Below are 14,781 nucleotides of genomic sequence, written 5' to 3'. Positions count from 1 at the left end.
CAATCCTGTGCATTAGAGTGCTAACTAACCATTAGTTTGGAATTAGATGAGCCTATGCCAACCTGCTTCCTCTGACTAAACTACATTGGAGTTAGAATGTATATTGTCCACAGCTGTTCTTGTCAATGTTGCATGCATGGTGCTGCACTACAAATTCAAGTTCCTGGGCAATGCATCTGAGCAGCATCCTGTGCTAGCTAAGCTACCACTGTGGCTAAGAATACTATAGCCATTACATCGTGATCTATTAAGAAATGAAACATTGTATCAGTCAGAGAGGGCCGGCAGGGGAAGGGAGGGGAGTATCTTTAATTTCTGTCTATCCTAATGAACATAAACATCTAAATATGTGGGTGTTGTCAGTTTATATTACTATCACACACACACACACACACACACACACATATCTCCTAAACATGTTGGGGAGGGCTTCTAGCATGATAAGGTAAATGCCTGATTTTTTTCACACTAGGTTATTCAAAATACTTTCAATAAATATCTGGGATAATTTTTTAAATTATAAATATACTGAAGGCCTGACTACACATAATGATAACTCTTAAAAAGGAAAAGAGAAAGAAACAAGAAAAATAAATTTTCAAATTAGATACAAAAAAAGCAATCTATACAACAGTAAAATAGTTTACATTTTAAATCTGTTTAAAGTCCCCTTAAGAAAGCTGGGCATGGTGATTCATGCCTGCAGCCTCACACATGGCAAGCCGAGGCAGAAGGACTCCTGCCAACTAGAGTCTAGCCTGAGCTACAGTGTTCAAGGCAAGTCTGGAGTACAACATATGATCCTGTCTCGAAAGAAAACAAAAGCAAAACAAACAAACCAAGCTTCTTAATGAAGAGAATGAGTACTCTACACTGACATGAGAGCAGAGCCTATAGCTGTTCCTAGCCAACAGCCCTGGGGTCTAATACTCCACTGGTATCCATTACGCTTCTTTGGGGTAGGTTTGAATAACAAACAATGTAAAATAGCAGGGAATTATGACAAAAAAAACTTGACAGTTTATTTGTTTTAATATCTATGTATACACTACCTACTCTTGTCTTTCCTCCTTCAATCCTCTGGAAAAGGAAATGGGATTCCTACTCATCTTACACTGGCCAAAGAGCACTAGACTCCACTCTAAATTCTTTTAGGACACAGCAAGAAGATCTCACATATGAATGAAGAGGCCCTCATCACATCAGAAAGCAGCCAGTACTGTGGATTGCTGTGGACAGGGGACAGCAGGTGTAATATGACTAGAGTCTGTGACTAGGAAAAGGAAGGTGAGGCTGAGAGTTTCAGAGACAGAGGACAGGGAACACAGAAGACAGGAGAACAGAGAAGATGGAGGAAGAGGAGGATGAACCCGATCCACCCGGCTACAGCCACAGGTAGCCATGAATATCACAGAAGGGATAGATTAATATAGGACACTCTGTACAATCTAGGTGGGCAGCTCGTATCAGTATCAGTTGGCGCTGAGTTCACACTGTGGGCTTCTTGTGAGTTGAGAATTTACTGATACAAACCTGACTGATAAATACAAGCCTCTAGAGTTTTCATTTTACGGGGTTACAGGGATCTGTGGCAGCCAGTCACAGGGGGCAGATAGATGGGAAGACTGCAAGTGGTTTGGAGGCAGATGAACTACAGAGAACAGGCAAGACCAGGGCTTGCTGCTCCCAATGGGAGAGGGGAAACCACATTACTTGCGTGTAGCTGTCAATAGCTTGGGTTGTTTTTTTAATTATTACATGCAACAGGTGGCACCCGACATAGAACAAAAATCCACTAGAAATTTAAGATTCTTAGCCTGAGAGTTAGAGATTTAGATCTTGGTGAGCGGAGCAGAGAGGAGTCACATGACTGGAGCATGCATGCTATTCTAAACAAAGTAGGATGAATACAGATCTGACCTCCAGGCAGGCTGCTTACCATGGGAGGGCAGCCACTGGGCAGAACCTGCCCATCTCATCTGCAGACAACACTGTCTAGAGAAGGTCACATATTGCAGAATAGTGAATGTTGGCTTTGCCAAGACAGGTTTATCAGTTCTTCAAACAATTCTGTTTTACAAGTATGTCAGACAGATGATTCTCGGCTAGAAGGCCACAGACTGATGCTTCTAGGTGTTGATTGATGCTTCTAGGTGTTGAAGAACGGAGGACTGTCCAGGTGGCCAACTGTCTACAAATTGGTTTAGTTTCATGAATTATGTTTTGAGCTTCGTATATTTTCAGGTAATATTTAGTCATTCTCGGGTTTCTGAAGGAGTTGAAGACTAGTTTTAGTCTCATAATCAAACTCAAACATAGAGTTTATAGAGTGGATGACATGGTTATCAATTGATGTCACAGGCTAAAAATGTAAATGTAACCTAGAGACAGAATCATAATTCTTTAAGTTAGAAAATATGACAGAGTATTTTGTTTAATTGACAAATTGATGGACTGGGTATCTTATACTTTATAAACTGTAGAATAGTAATAGTTATACTCAATTTATATCTGAGAGAAAAGAGTCTTTTTATTGGACAGAAAGGGGAAAATGTTGTGGAAGACTGCCCTGGTGCTGTTTGTACTTTGACACTAATTTCCCTTCCCCAAGAGGGACAGACTACCTGGGAGGAGTGAGTCACACACACTCAGGTGACTCTAGCGAACCTTCTCCCCATTTGAACTTGTAAAATACAGAAAGACTAGAGCCTATGAATGGGCCGTGGAAGGAAAGGTGGAGCTAAAAGTTTTAGAGAGAGGGAGAGAGGAGAGGAGAGGAAAAGGACTAAGGAGAGGAGGGAGAGAGAGGAAGACTGAAGAGTAAGAGGTAAAAGGAAAATGGAGCAGAAGCACGTGGCCTAGAGAAATCAACTTAAAGGTACCTCATAGCTGGGGAGGAGAGTAGTGTATTGGTCGATCTGCCCATAGGCTCGAAGCTTATATTCATATTAATTGAGCTGTGTTTTCCTTGCACAGGCTTATTTAGGTTGGACATTTACCACAATAAGTGCCTCAGTCCTTGCCCATTTCCCTAGAAATGTGACATAATAAATTTCTATTATTCATCAGAGATCCAGTGTATGTACTTTATTATAAATATCTGGACAATCTCAAACATCAGTTACGTGGTAGTTTGATTTATTCTGAGTACTACTGAAACTATCTACTGTAATGTCTACATTGTCACTGCAGATTTTCACTGAGCAACCCAGGATCTCTACTCTCTACACTGCATAGGACAAATTTTCCTGCAAAGGAGGAACAATCTGTTCCAAAACAGCAACCTTGCACAAGAAAGACTTGCAATAGAAAAACACAGAAATAACCAAAAACATTCATCTCTCTTCCTCTCCAAATGTTTAATTGGTCAAGTGCTGCAAGATCTTGTGAACCTCAAGACTGTGAACTGGAAAAATCTTGTTGTGGTGTGGCTGAGCCCTACAACACACCTTTTATCCAAGAGCTTTCTATCAACAGATTAAATAAATGAATGATAGGTTAAAAAGTGGCAGAGAAAGCAACCAGTGGGAGAGAGTGAACACAAGGAAGCTGGAAGGGAGGAGGCTGAAGGTATTATAGAGAAAGAGAAAGGGCTTTTTCCTTCCAGGGACATCAATGGAGTAGGAAAGTCAGTTTTGGGTGTTCTCTCTGCCTCTTAGACCTAGCAGGCTTTTACCACAGCATCTGACTCCTGAGTCTCCAGCTGGTAAAATTGAATGGCTAGGATTTTTATTTTTAAAACAGTCAAGCCATACCAATTTTTAAGAAACTGTCATGCTAAGGATTAAGTGATGCAAATGTGGGTTTGGTCTTGGAGTTACACTAATGTAACATTGAAGCAATATGCCAACATGGAATAGAAGGGAAAACACTGCAAATGTGTAGATAATTGTGGATTCATTTAGACAACATATGAAAAACATGTAGACTCAAGAATTTTTTTAATTAGAATTTTAAAAAGGCAAAATACTTGAATAGAGATTTCTCCCCAGATTATGAACATGGCTGATTAAGCCTATGAAAGACTTTCAACATCATAAATCGTAATGGTAACTCAAATTAAAATCACAACAGTCTGCCTCATGTCCAGAGTAGCTACTATCAAAACTAAATGATTTTTCAAAAGTTTCCAAAAATTAGTTTTCAAAATTGTATTTTGAGGTAGCACCACTTGCTCCTACAATGACCTCAAAACTACGACCTAAGCACAATGTGTGGAATCCTTTGAGCCTTCCACAGACTTCTTCTACAGGACAATAATTTCAAATTGGCAATATTAACTATACTCAAGAAACTCAGAAGATGTTAAAAATGCCAGAATGAAGACTATGAAAACATATACTTGAATAAAATAAGAAAAATAATTGCAATTATAAAAATAGAATTTAATAAAGAAACAGATAGGTGGTGGTGGTAGTGCATGACTTTAAGCACTGGAGAGGTAGAGGAAGATGGGTATCAGTGAGTTCTAAACCAGCCTGGTATACAGAGCAAGCTCCAGGACAGACAGGGCTACACCAAGAAACCATGTCTCAAATAAACAAAAGAAGACAGAAACAAAGAAACAATGAAATGAAAGATGAAAGAAGAGGCCTGGAGTGCACCCGGAGGCAGACTGGGAGGGCAGACCGGAGCGCACTGCTTGCTCCTGCAGCATGAAGCTTAGGTTCCAGTCCTGAAGCCTCTGGCGGGAGCCTTCAGATCTCCTCTTCCGGATCCCGAACAGCCTGGGCTACAACACCACATCTGCAGGTCCTACAAGAGGCCAGAGAGGAACCCAGGAGGCCTGCTGGGAGGAGTCAGTGTGCTCTGGTGAGTCCAGCAGGACCCTGTGGGAGCCTTTAGGTGTCTGCTTCAGGATCTGAACAGCCTGGGCCACAGCACTCTGCCTCCAGGCAGTGCAGGAGGTCATCTGTGCACCAGAGGCCACCTGGGAAGAGGCAGCGTGCACTGGTGAGTCCAGCATTGACAAGACCAACTAACACCAGTGAGAACTAGATGGCAAAAGGAAAACGCAGGAATGTCACTAACAGAAATCAAGGCAATATGGCAGCATCTTAACCCAATTCTCCTTTAACAACATGTCCTGGATACCCCATCACACCAGAAAAACAAGATTTGGATTTAAAATCACTGGTCATGATGCTGGTAGAGGAACACATGAAGGACATTCTTAAAGAAATTCAGGAGAAAATGGATCAAAAGTTAGAAGCCCTTACAAGGGAAACACAAAAATCATTGAAATAAATTCAGGAGAATACAAAAGCCAATAAGGAGGAAACGCAAAAATCACTTAAAGAAATACAGGAGAACTTTGGTCAACAGGCTGAGGTCATGAAAGAGGAAACACAAAAATCTCTTAAAGAATTACAGGAAAGCACAAACAAGAAAGTGATGGAGCTAAGCAAAACCATCCAGGATCTAAAATCAGAAGTAGAAACAACTAAGAAAACTCAAAGGGAGACAACTTTGGAGATAGAAAACCTTGGGAGGAAATCAGGGGACATAGATGCAAATATCAACAAGAGAATACAAGAGATGGTGATTGAGAGTTTTGTTGGGTATAGTAGTCTTGGCTGACATTTGTGTTCTCTTAGGGTCTGCATGAGATCTTCCCAGGATCTTCTAGCTTTCATGGTCTCTGGTGAAAAGTCTGGTGTGTTTCTGATAGGTCTTTCTTTATATGTTACTTGGCCTTTTTCTCTTACTTTAATATTCTTTCTTTGTTTAGTACATTTGGGCTTCTCATTATTATGTGACGGGAGGTATTTCTGCTCAAGTCCAGTCTGTTTTGAGTTCTGTGGGCTTCTTTTTTTTTTTTATTGTTATTTTTTTTATTCGATATAATTTATTTACATTTCAAATGATTTCCCCTTTTCTAGCCCCCCCCTCCCCGAAAGTCCCGTAAGCCCCCTTCTCTTCCCCTGTCCTCCCTCCCACCCCTTCCCAGTTCCCCATTCTGGTTTTGCCAAATACTGTTTCACTGAGTCTTTCCAGAACCAGGGACCACTCCTGCTTTCTTCTTGTATCTCATTTGATGTGTGGATTATGTTTTGGGTATTCCAGTTTTCTAGGTTAATAACCACTTATTAGTGAGTGCATACCATGATTCACCTTTTGAGTCTGGGTTACCTCACTTAGTATGATGTTCTCTAGCTCCATCCATTTGCCTAAGAGTTTCATGAATTCATTGTTTCTAATGGCTGAATAGTACTCCATTGTGTAGATATACCACATTTTTTGCATCCACTCTTCTGTTGAGGGATACCTGGCTTCTTGTATATTCATGGGCGTCTCTCTCTTTAAGTTGGGAAAGTTTTCTTCCATAATTTTGTTGAAGATATTTGCTGGCCCTTTCAGTTGTAAATCTTCACTTTCATCTATACCTATAATCCTTAGGTTTGGTCTTCTCATTGTGTCTTGGAATTCCTGGATGTTCTGGGTTACAAACTTTTTGCTTTTTGCATTTTCTTTGACTGTTGAGTCAATGGTTTCTATGGTATCTTTGGCATCTGAGATTCTTTCTTCCATGTCTTTTATTCTGTTGTTGATATTTGCATCTATGGCCCCTGATTTCTTCCCAAGGTTTTCTATCTCCAAAGTTGTCTCCCTTTGTGATTTCTTAGTTGTTTCTACTTCTGTTTTTAGATCCAGGATGATTTTGCTTAGCTCCTTCACTTGTTTGTTTGTGTTTTCCTGTAATTCTTTAAGAGATTTTTGTGTTTCCTCTTTTATGACTTCTGCCATTTGACTCACTTTCTCCTGCATTTCTTTATGTTGTTGGTTCTTGTTTTTGGTTTTCTTTTTTTTGTTTGTTTGTTTTTTGTTTTTTTGTTTTTTTGGTTTTTTTTTTTTTTTTTGCGTTTCTTCTTTACTGGTTTCTATCTTTTGATAGAAATTCTATCCTGAATTTCTTTAAGTGATTTTTGTGTTTCCATTATACGGGTTTCTAGCTTATTCATGTTCCCCTGTACTTCTTTAAGAGATTCATTTATGTCCTTTTTGTGTTCTTCTAGCAGCATCATGACCAGTGATTTTAAATCCAAATCTTGTTTCTGTGGTGTGTTGGCGTATCCAGTACTTGCTGATGTTGGAGTGTTTGGTTCAGATACTGCCATATTGCCTAGATTTCTGTTAGTAGTGTTTCTACGTTTGCTCTTTGCCATCTTGTTATCTCTGGTGTTATTTGGTCTTGTCTCTGGCTGATGTTTGAGCCACTTGTGAGGCTATAGGGCTATTACCGCAACACTGGATGTCTGGGTTTCCCATCACAGATTGCTGATGTGCTGCCCTCCTCTTGGGTGTCCTTGGAGCCCTAGTGTGCCTTGCCCCAGATTGTCTCTGTGAACCAGGTGCTGCCCGTTTGCTCCTTCAGGGAGTGCTGATGGTGTATGCTGCGGGGACCTTTTCCGAGTGCTGATCACTCTGTCAAGCAGCCGATCTCCCAACCGGGTTAGTGCACACAAGGCTAGCCTAGCTGCTCAGGCCCTGAGTCTAAGTAAAAGCCTGGCAGGCTTAGGCCCAAGCAATGTTCACCTCGGCCTATGACTGTTAATTGGTTCTGTCAGGTAGCCAAGATGGTGGAATGTGCACGCTCCCTGAAAGTGCCGGGAGTGTCTGTTGGGCTAACAACCTCCTGGCCAGGTTGGCACACAGATGGCCCACCAGACAGCCCAGGGCCTGGGTGCAGTCCAACACCTGTCGGGCTTAGACCCCCGCTATGTTAGCCTTGGGCTATGACTGTTAGCTGGCTTTGCGTGCTAGAACTCTATGGTGTCCCATAGCCAATATGGCAGCACACGAACTCTGGGACAGACTGTTGGGCTGACAACCTCCTGGCCGGGTTGGCACACCGATGGCCCCCCAAAGAGCCCAATTAGACCCCCCTCCCCCCAGCAATGTTGGCCTTGGGTTATGTTTGTGTACCTCAGGCTGTCAGTTCTCTCTGGGGTTGAGAGCCAAGATGGTGGAGAGTCTCTCGTAACTGACTGGCAGGAGGCAGAGTTCTGATGTGGCTTCAGTGTGGTGAAAGGCACTGTAAATCCGCCTCCACTTGCAGCCTGGCTGGCCAGCAATGGTCAGTGATAGCGGGAGCAAGGCTTGCCAGGACCCTGGCGCCTTGGTTTCACTGCTGATCTTTTAGGTTTGTTTTTTTTAAAGCTGTTATCGTGATTCAAGGGAATCATGAGCTAGCCAAAGGAGGAAGTTGAACTTACCATTCGTACTAACAATTAGAGCCATGAAGGATGAAGGGTAATGGATTCTTCATCCACAAGTTCAGAATGCTGCCATGGCCAAGCAGTGTGTTGGAGTAGAGTTCCTGTGTGAAGGATCTGAGAGGGCAGAATCCCTGTGAGATCAGGGTATGAAATTGTGAGTGAGCCTGGGTTTCACTGGATATTTCCCTGAGATATTAGACATACCAGTCATATGACATTATTCCAAGAGAGCTGAATTTAAGGGGGAGGGGAAACAGCCTGAGAGAGAGAAAGGGGAGAGGGGGAAGGAAAAAGGGAGATGTGGCAGGAAGCAAACTTCAAGGGGCAGAACCATCTAAGCCCTTTAACACTGGTCATGCAACTACTAAATTGGAATTTGTCCTGTTGGGATTCAATCTCTTATTGGTCCAGTGTTTCCCTCACTATGCCATGATTCCTTCCTTCGTAGGAATGGTACTCTATATTCAGTCATAATGATACAAATGTGCAATTTGCTTTGTAATTATAGAGAGGACTACAATTAAGAGGCTGCCTTGAGTCTGAAAAGAAACTGGACCTTAAATACTACTAAGACTGGGAAATATCAGGGATTTTTTTAACTGACCTAAATGTATTCTGCATTATGATATGGCCATGAGACCTATGGGGGTGAGAGAGAAGAATGAAGTGGTTTGAATATGAAATATCCTACATAGACTTTGGTATTTGAATCCCTGGTCCCCAGTTAGTGGCATTGTTTGGCATGGCTTAGGTGGTACAGCTTTGTTGAAATAAGTATATCATTGGGATGGGCTTTGAGATAAAGAGCATCATGCCACTTGAGTTCACTCTCATTTGTGTCTGAGGATGTGAATTATCAGCTTCGTGATCCTGACAGCATGCGTGCCACTATGCCTTCAAGCCATGAGACTCAACACTCTAGAACCATAAGCTCAAACAAACTCTTCCAAACAATAATAAATAACAATAATAATAGTCAAACAGTGTTTAAATGTTCAAACAGTGGCTCAGGTCTCATAGACTTAGAAATCAAATAACGCATACAACTACACCACACCCAATGCTGATAAATTGGTTCCTTTTCTCATAACTGTCCAAATACCTAAAAAAAAAAAAAATTTAAATTTAAAGAGTTTATCTAAAACTTCAGTGGGGTATAGCTAATTGGGGGTGGGAGGAGAGGCGTGGCAGCACTGCTACATGCTTAGTTAGAAAACAGAAGCTCCTCCACCACTGCCTGTCTTCATCCTTCCAATGTGGTATACTCCTGCCAGTTCAGCCACAGGGGAGGTCCCATTTCCTGATACTTTCTAGAGAACCAGTGGCACACAGGGCATTCAACCCTTGCCAGATCCGCCATAGGGAAGACACCATTTCCTGATACTTCCTGGAGAACCAACTATATGCAGGGCAGTTGAGATAAAGAGAATCCCAGGCCTGCAGGAGAAGCCACAGTCAGAGACAGCAAGACCAGCTAACACCATAGATAACTAGATGGCCAAAGGCAAATGCAAGATCACTACCAACAAGAACCAAGGCAACACGGCACCATCAGAACCCAGTTCTCCCACAACAGTAAATCCTGGATACTCCATCAGAGTAAAGCAGAAAGAAAAGCAAGAGCTAGATTTAAAATCACATCTCATGATACTGTTAGAGGACTTCAAAAAGGACATAAATAACTCCCTTAAAGAAATACAGGAGAATATGGGTTGACAGGTAGAAGCCCTTAAAGAAGAAACACAAAAATCAATTAAAGAAATACAGGAGAAAATGGGTAAACAGGTAGAAGGCCTTAAAGAGGAAACACAAAAGTCCCTTAAAGAAATAAGGGAGATCATGGGTCAGCAAGTAAAAGCCCTTAAAGAGGCAACACAAAAAGCCCATAGTGAATTACGGGAGAACATAGGTCAATAAACACAAGCCCTTAAAGAGGAAACACAAAAATCCCTTAAAGAAACACAGGAGAACATGGGTCAACCAGTAGAAATGGCTAAAGAGGAAACATAAAAATCCCTTAAAGAATTTCAGGAAAATACAAACAAGTGAAGGAACTGAACAAAACTATCCAGGAGCTAAAAGTGGAAGTAGGAACAATAAAGAAATCATAAAGTGATACATCTCTGGAGATAGAAAACCTTGGAAAGAACTCAGAAATCATAGATGCAAGCATCAACAACAGAATACAAGAGATAGAAGAAAAAATCTCAGATGCTGAAAATTCCATAGAAAACACTGACTCAACAGTCAAAGAAAATGCAAAATGCAAAAAGCTTGTAACCCAAAACATCCAGGAAATCCAGAAAACAATAAAAAGACCAAATCTAAGGATTATACATATAGAAGGGAGCAGGGATTGACAACATAAAGGGCCAGTAAATATCTTGAACAAAATTATAGAAGAAGACTTCCTTAATCTAAAGAGATGCCCATGAACATACAAGAAGCCTACAGAACTCCAAACAGATTGGACCAGAACAGAAAGTCCTCCTGTCACATAAAAATCAAAACACTAAATGCACTAAACAAAGAAAAAATATTAAAAGCAGTAAAGGAAAAAGGGCAAGTAACTTATAAAGGCAGACCTATCAGAATTACACCAGACTTCTCACCAGAAACTATGAAAGCTAGAAGATCCTGGGCAGATGTCATACAGAACCTAAGAGGACATAAATGTCAGCCCAGACTATTATACTCAGCAAAATGCTCAATTACCATAGACGGAAAAAACAAGACAATCCATGACAAAACCAAATTTACATAATATCTTCCCAAAAATCCAGCTCTACAAAGAATAATGGGTGGAAAATACCAACACAAGGCAGGAAACGACATCCTAGAAAAAACAATTAAGTAATCTTCTTTCAACAAACCCAAAAGAAGATAGCTACACAAAGAGAATTTCACCTTTAACAAAGAAGATAACAGTAAGCAACAATCACTTTTCCTTAATATCTCTTAACATCAATGGCTTCAATTCCCCTATAAAAAGACATACACTAACAGAATGGATATATAAACAGTACCCAACATTTTGCAGCCTACAAAAAACCCACTTCAGTGACAAAAGCAGTCACTACTTCAAAGTCAAAGGTTGGAAAACAATTTTCCAAGCAAATGGTCCCAAGAAACAAGCTGGAGTGGCCATTCTTATATCGGATAAAATTGACTTTCAACCAAAATTGTCAAAAAAGATAAGAAGGGACACTTCATACTGGTCAAAGGAAAAGTTTACCAAGATGAACTCTCAATTATGAACACCTATGCTCCAAAAACAAGGGCACCCACAGTCATAAAAGAAACTTTACGAAAGCTCAAAGCACACATTGCACCCTACACAATAATAGTGGGAGATTGCAACACCCCACTCTCAACAATGGACAAATCATGGAAACAAAAATTAAGCAGAATCACAGTGAAACTATGGACCAAACTAAAATTATGGACCAAATGGATCTAACAGATAATTATAGAACATTCCACCATTTTTTTTCTAATGGAAATCAAAGCTTTTATTTATTTTTTTATTTTCTATATTCTTTGTTTACATTCTAAATGCTTTCTCCTTTGCCAGTTCCCCCCTCCCCATATATCCCATAAGCCCCCTTCACTCTACCCATTCTCCAATCACCCCCCTCCCTTTTCTCTGTCCTGGTACTCCCTTAAAATGCTAGATCAAGACTTTCCAGGATCAGGGCCCTCTACTTCCTTCTTCATGGGAATCATTTGATATGCTAATTGTGTCTTGAGTATTCAGAGCTTCTCGGCTAATTAATATCCACATATCAGTGATTGCATTCCATCTGTATTCTTTTGTGATTGGGTTAGTTCACTCAGGATGATATTTTCCAGTTCCAACCATTTGCCTAAAAATTTCATAAATTCATTGTTTTTAATTGCTGAGTAGTATTCCATTCTGTAAATACACCACATTTTCTGTATCCATTCCTCCGTTGACGGACATCTGGGTTCTTTCCAGCTTCTGGCTATTATAAATAAGGCTGCTATAAGCATTCCAACCTTAAGCAAAAGAATATACCTTCTTCTCAGCACCTCATGGTACCTTCTCCAAAACTGACTACATACTTGTTCACAAAAGAGGCCTCAACAGATACAGGAATATGGAAATAATTCCATGCACCTTATCAGATCACCATGGCCTAAGTTCAAACAAAAACAACAGAAAACACACATACACATGGACATTGAATAATGCTCTACTCAATGATAGCTAGGTCAAGAAAAGAAATAAAGAAATTAATTAAAGACTTTTTAGAATTTAATGAAAAGGAGAACATAAGTTTTATAGCAAAACTTATGGGACACAATGAAAGAAGTGCTAAGAGAAAAACTCAAAGCTCTAAGTGCCTCCAAAAAGAAATTGGAGAGAGCTTTAGCTTAACAACACACCTGAAAGCTTTAGAACAAAAAGAAGCAAATACACCCAAGGGGAGAAGGCAGGAAATTATCAAACTCAGGACTGAAATCAACCAAACAGAAACAAAAAGAACCATACAAAGAATCAACAAAAGCTGGAGTTGGTTCTTTGAGAAAATCAACAAGATAGATAAACCCTTAGCCAGAATAACCAGAGGGCTCAGAGGCACTACCCAATTTAATAAAATAAGAAATGAAAAGGGAGACATAGCAACAGAAACTGTGGAAATTCAAAAAATCAGCAGCTCCTACTATAAGAGCTTATACTTAATAAAATTGGAAAACCTGGACGAAATGGACAATTTTCTAGGTACCTACCAGAAAACATTAAAACAGGATCAGATAAACCATCTAAATAGCCCTATAAGTATTGAAGAAATAGAAGCAGTTGTTAATAGTCTCCAAAAAAAAAAAAAAAAAAAAAAGAAAAAAAATCTTCAAAGAAGAGCTAATACCAATACTCCTCAAACTATTCGACAAAATAAAAACTCAAGGAACACTACCCAATTCATTCTATGAATCCACAATAATGCTTATACCTAAACCAAACGAAGACCAAACAAGGAAAGAGAACTTCAGACCAAATTCCCTTATGAACATTGATGTAAAAATTCTCAACAAAATTCTGGCCAACCAAATAAAACAGTAATCCACCATGATCAAGTAGGCTTCATCCAAAGAATGCAGGGATGGTTCAATATACAGAAATCCATCAATGTAATATATTATAAAAACAAACAAACAAAAAAGACCACATGGTCATTTCATTAGATGCTTAAAAAGCTTTTGACAAAATTCAGCATGCCTTCATGATAAAAGTGTCGGAGAGATCATGAATTCAAGGCCCATACCTAAACATAGTGAAAGAAATTTACTGTAAACCGGTAGCCAACATCAAACTAAATGGAGAGAAACTTGAAAAAATCCCATTACAATCGGGGACCAGACAAAGCTGCCCACTCTCTCCATAACTATTCAATATAGTACTGAAAGTCCTAGCCAGAGCAATTAGACAACAAAGGGAGGTCAAAGGTATACAAATTGGAAGGGAAGAAGTCAAAGTATCACTATTTGCAGATTGTATGCTTACCCTCAAAACTTCCACCAGTAACTCCTAAAGCTGATAAACAACTTCAGCAAAGTGGCTGGATATAAAATTAACTCAACCAAATCAGTAGGCTTTATCTACTCAAATGATAAACAGTCTGAGAAAAAAATTAGGGAAATGACACCCTTCACAATAGTCACAAATAATATAAAATACCTTGGTGTGACTCTAACCAAGCAAGGGAAAAATCTGTTTAACAAGAACTTCAAGGCTCTGAAGAGTTGGCGGTGGTGGTACACACCTTTAATCCCAGCACTTGGGAAGCAGAGGCAGGTGGGTTTCTGAGTTTGAGGCCAGCCTGGTCTACAGAGTGAGTTCCAGGACAGCCAGGGCTATCTCAAAATAAACAAACAAACAAAAAAATACAAAAAACAAAAAAACAAGGCTTTGAAGAAAGAAATCATAGAAGATCTCAGAAGATGGAAGGATCTCCCATGCTCACGGATTGGAAGGATTAATATAGTATAAATGGCAATCTTGCCAAATGCAATCTACAGATTCAATGCAATCCCCATCAACATTCCAAATCAATTCTTCATAGAGCTAGAAAGAGTAAACTGCAAATTCATTTGGAATAACAAAAAAACCCAGGATAACTAACTATTCTCCAAAACAAAAGATCTACTGGGGGAATCACCACCCCTTACCTCAAGGTCTACTACAGAGAAATAGTGATAAAAACTGTATCGCATTGGTACAGAGACAGACAGGAAGATCAATGGAACAGAACTGAAGACCCAGATATGAACCCACATTCCTATGGTCACTTGATATTTGACAAAGGAGCTAAAAACATTCAGTGGAAAAAAGACAACATTTTTGACAAATGGTGCTAGATCAACTAGAGGTCAGCATGCAGAAAAATGCAAATCGACCCATTCTTATCTCACTGTACAAAGCTCAAGTCCAAGTGGATCAAGGACCTACACATAAAACCAGACACACTGAAGCTTACAGAGGAGAAAGTGGGGAAGAATCTTGAACACATGGGCACAGGGGCAAACTTCCTAAATAGAA

At 40.0% G+C, this 14,781-nt stretch overlaps 1 protein-coding gene across 9 annotated transcripts in view; it reads right to left on the bottom strand.

Annotated features, from left to right (window-relative positions):
• Window positions 1-14,781, bottom strand: part of Vps13b (vacuolar protein sorting 13 homolog B) — a 564,131-nt gene that overhangs the window by 467,208 nt on the left and 82,142 nt on the right. The window contains exon 17 of one of the 9 annotated variants that reach the window (XR_007973922.1): window positions 8,217-8,350. The exons of the other annotated variants lie outside the window; for them this stretch is intronic. The gene's annotated coding sequence lies outside the window, so the exon portion shown is untranslated. The remainder of the gene's footprint in view (window positions 1-8,216; window positions 8,351-14,781) is intronic. 9 annotated transcript variants of the gene reach the window in all.

The sequence above is a fragment of the Apodemus sylvaticus genome, chromosome 17, assembly GCF_947179515.1.
Source record: "Apodemus sylvaticus chromosome 17, mApoSyl1.1, whole genome shotgun sequence".
In the NCBI taxonomy this organism is placed as follows: Eukaryota; Metazoa; Chordata; class Mammalia; order Rodentia; family Muridae; genus Apodemus; species Apodemus sylvaticus.
Note: the sequence above shows the minus strand (reverse complement) of the source record. Positions and strands in the feature narration are given on the sequence as shown.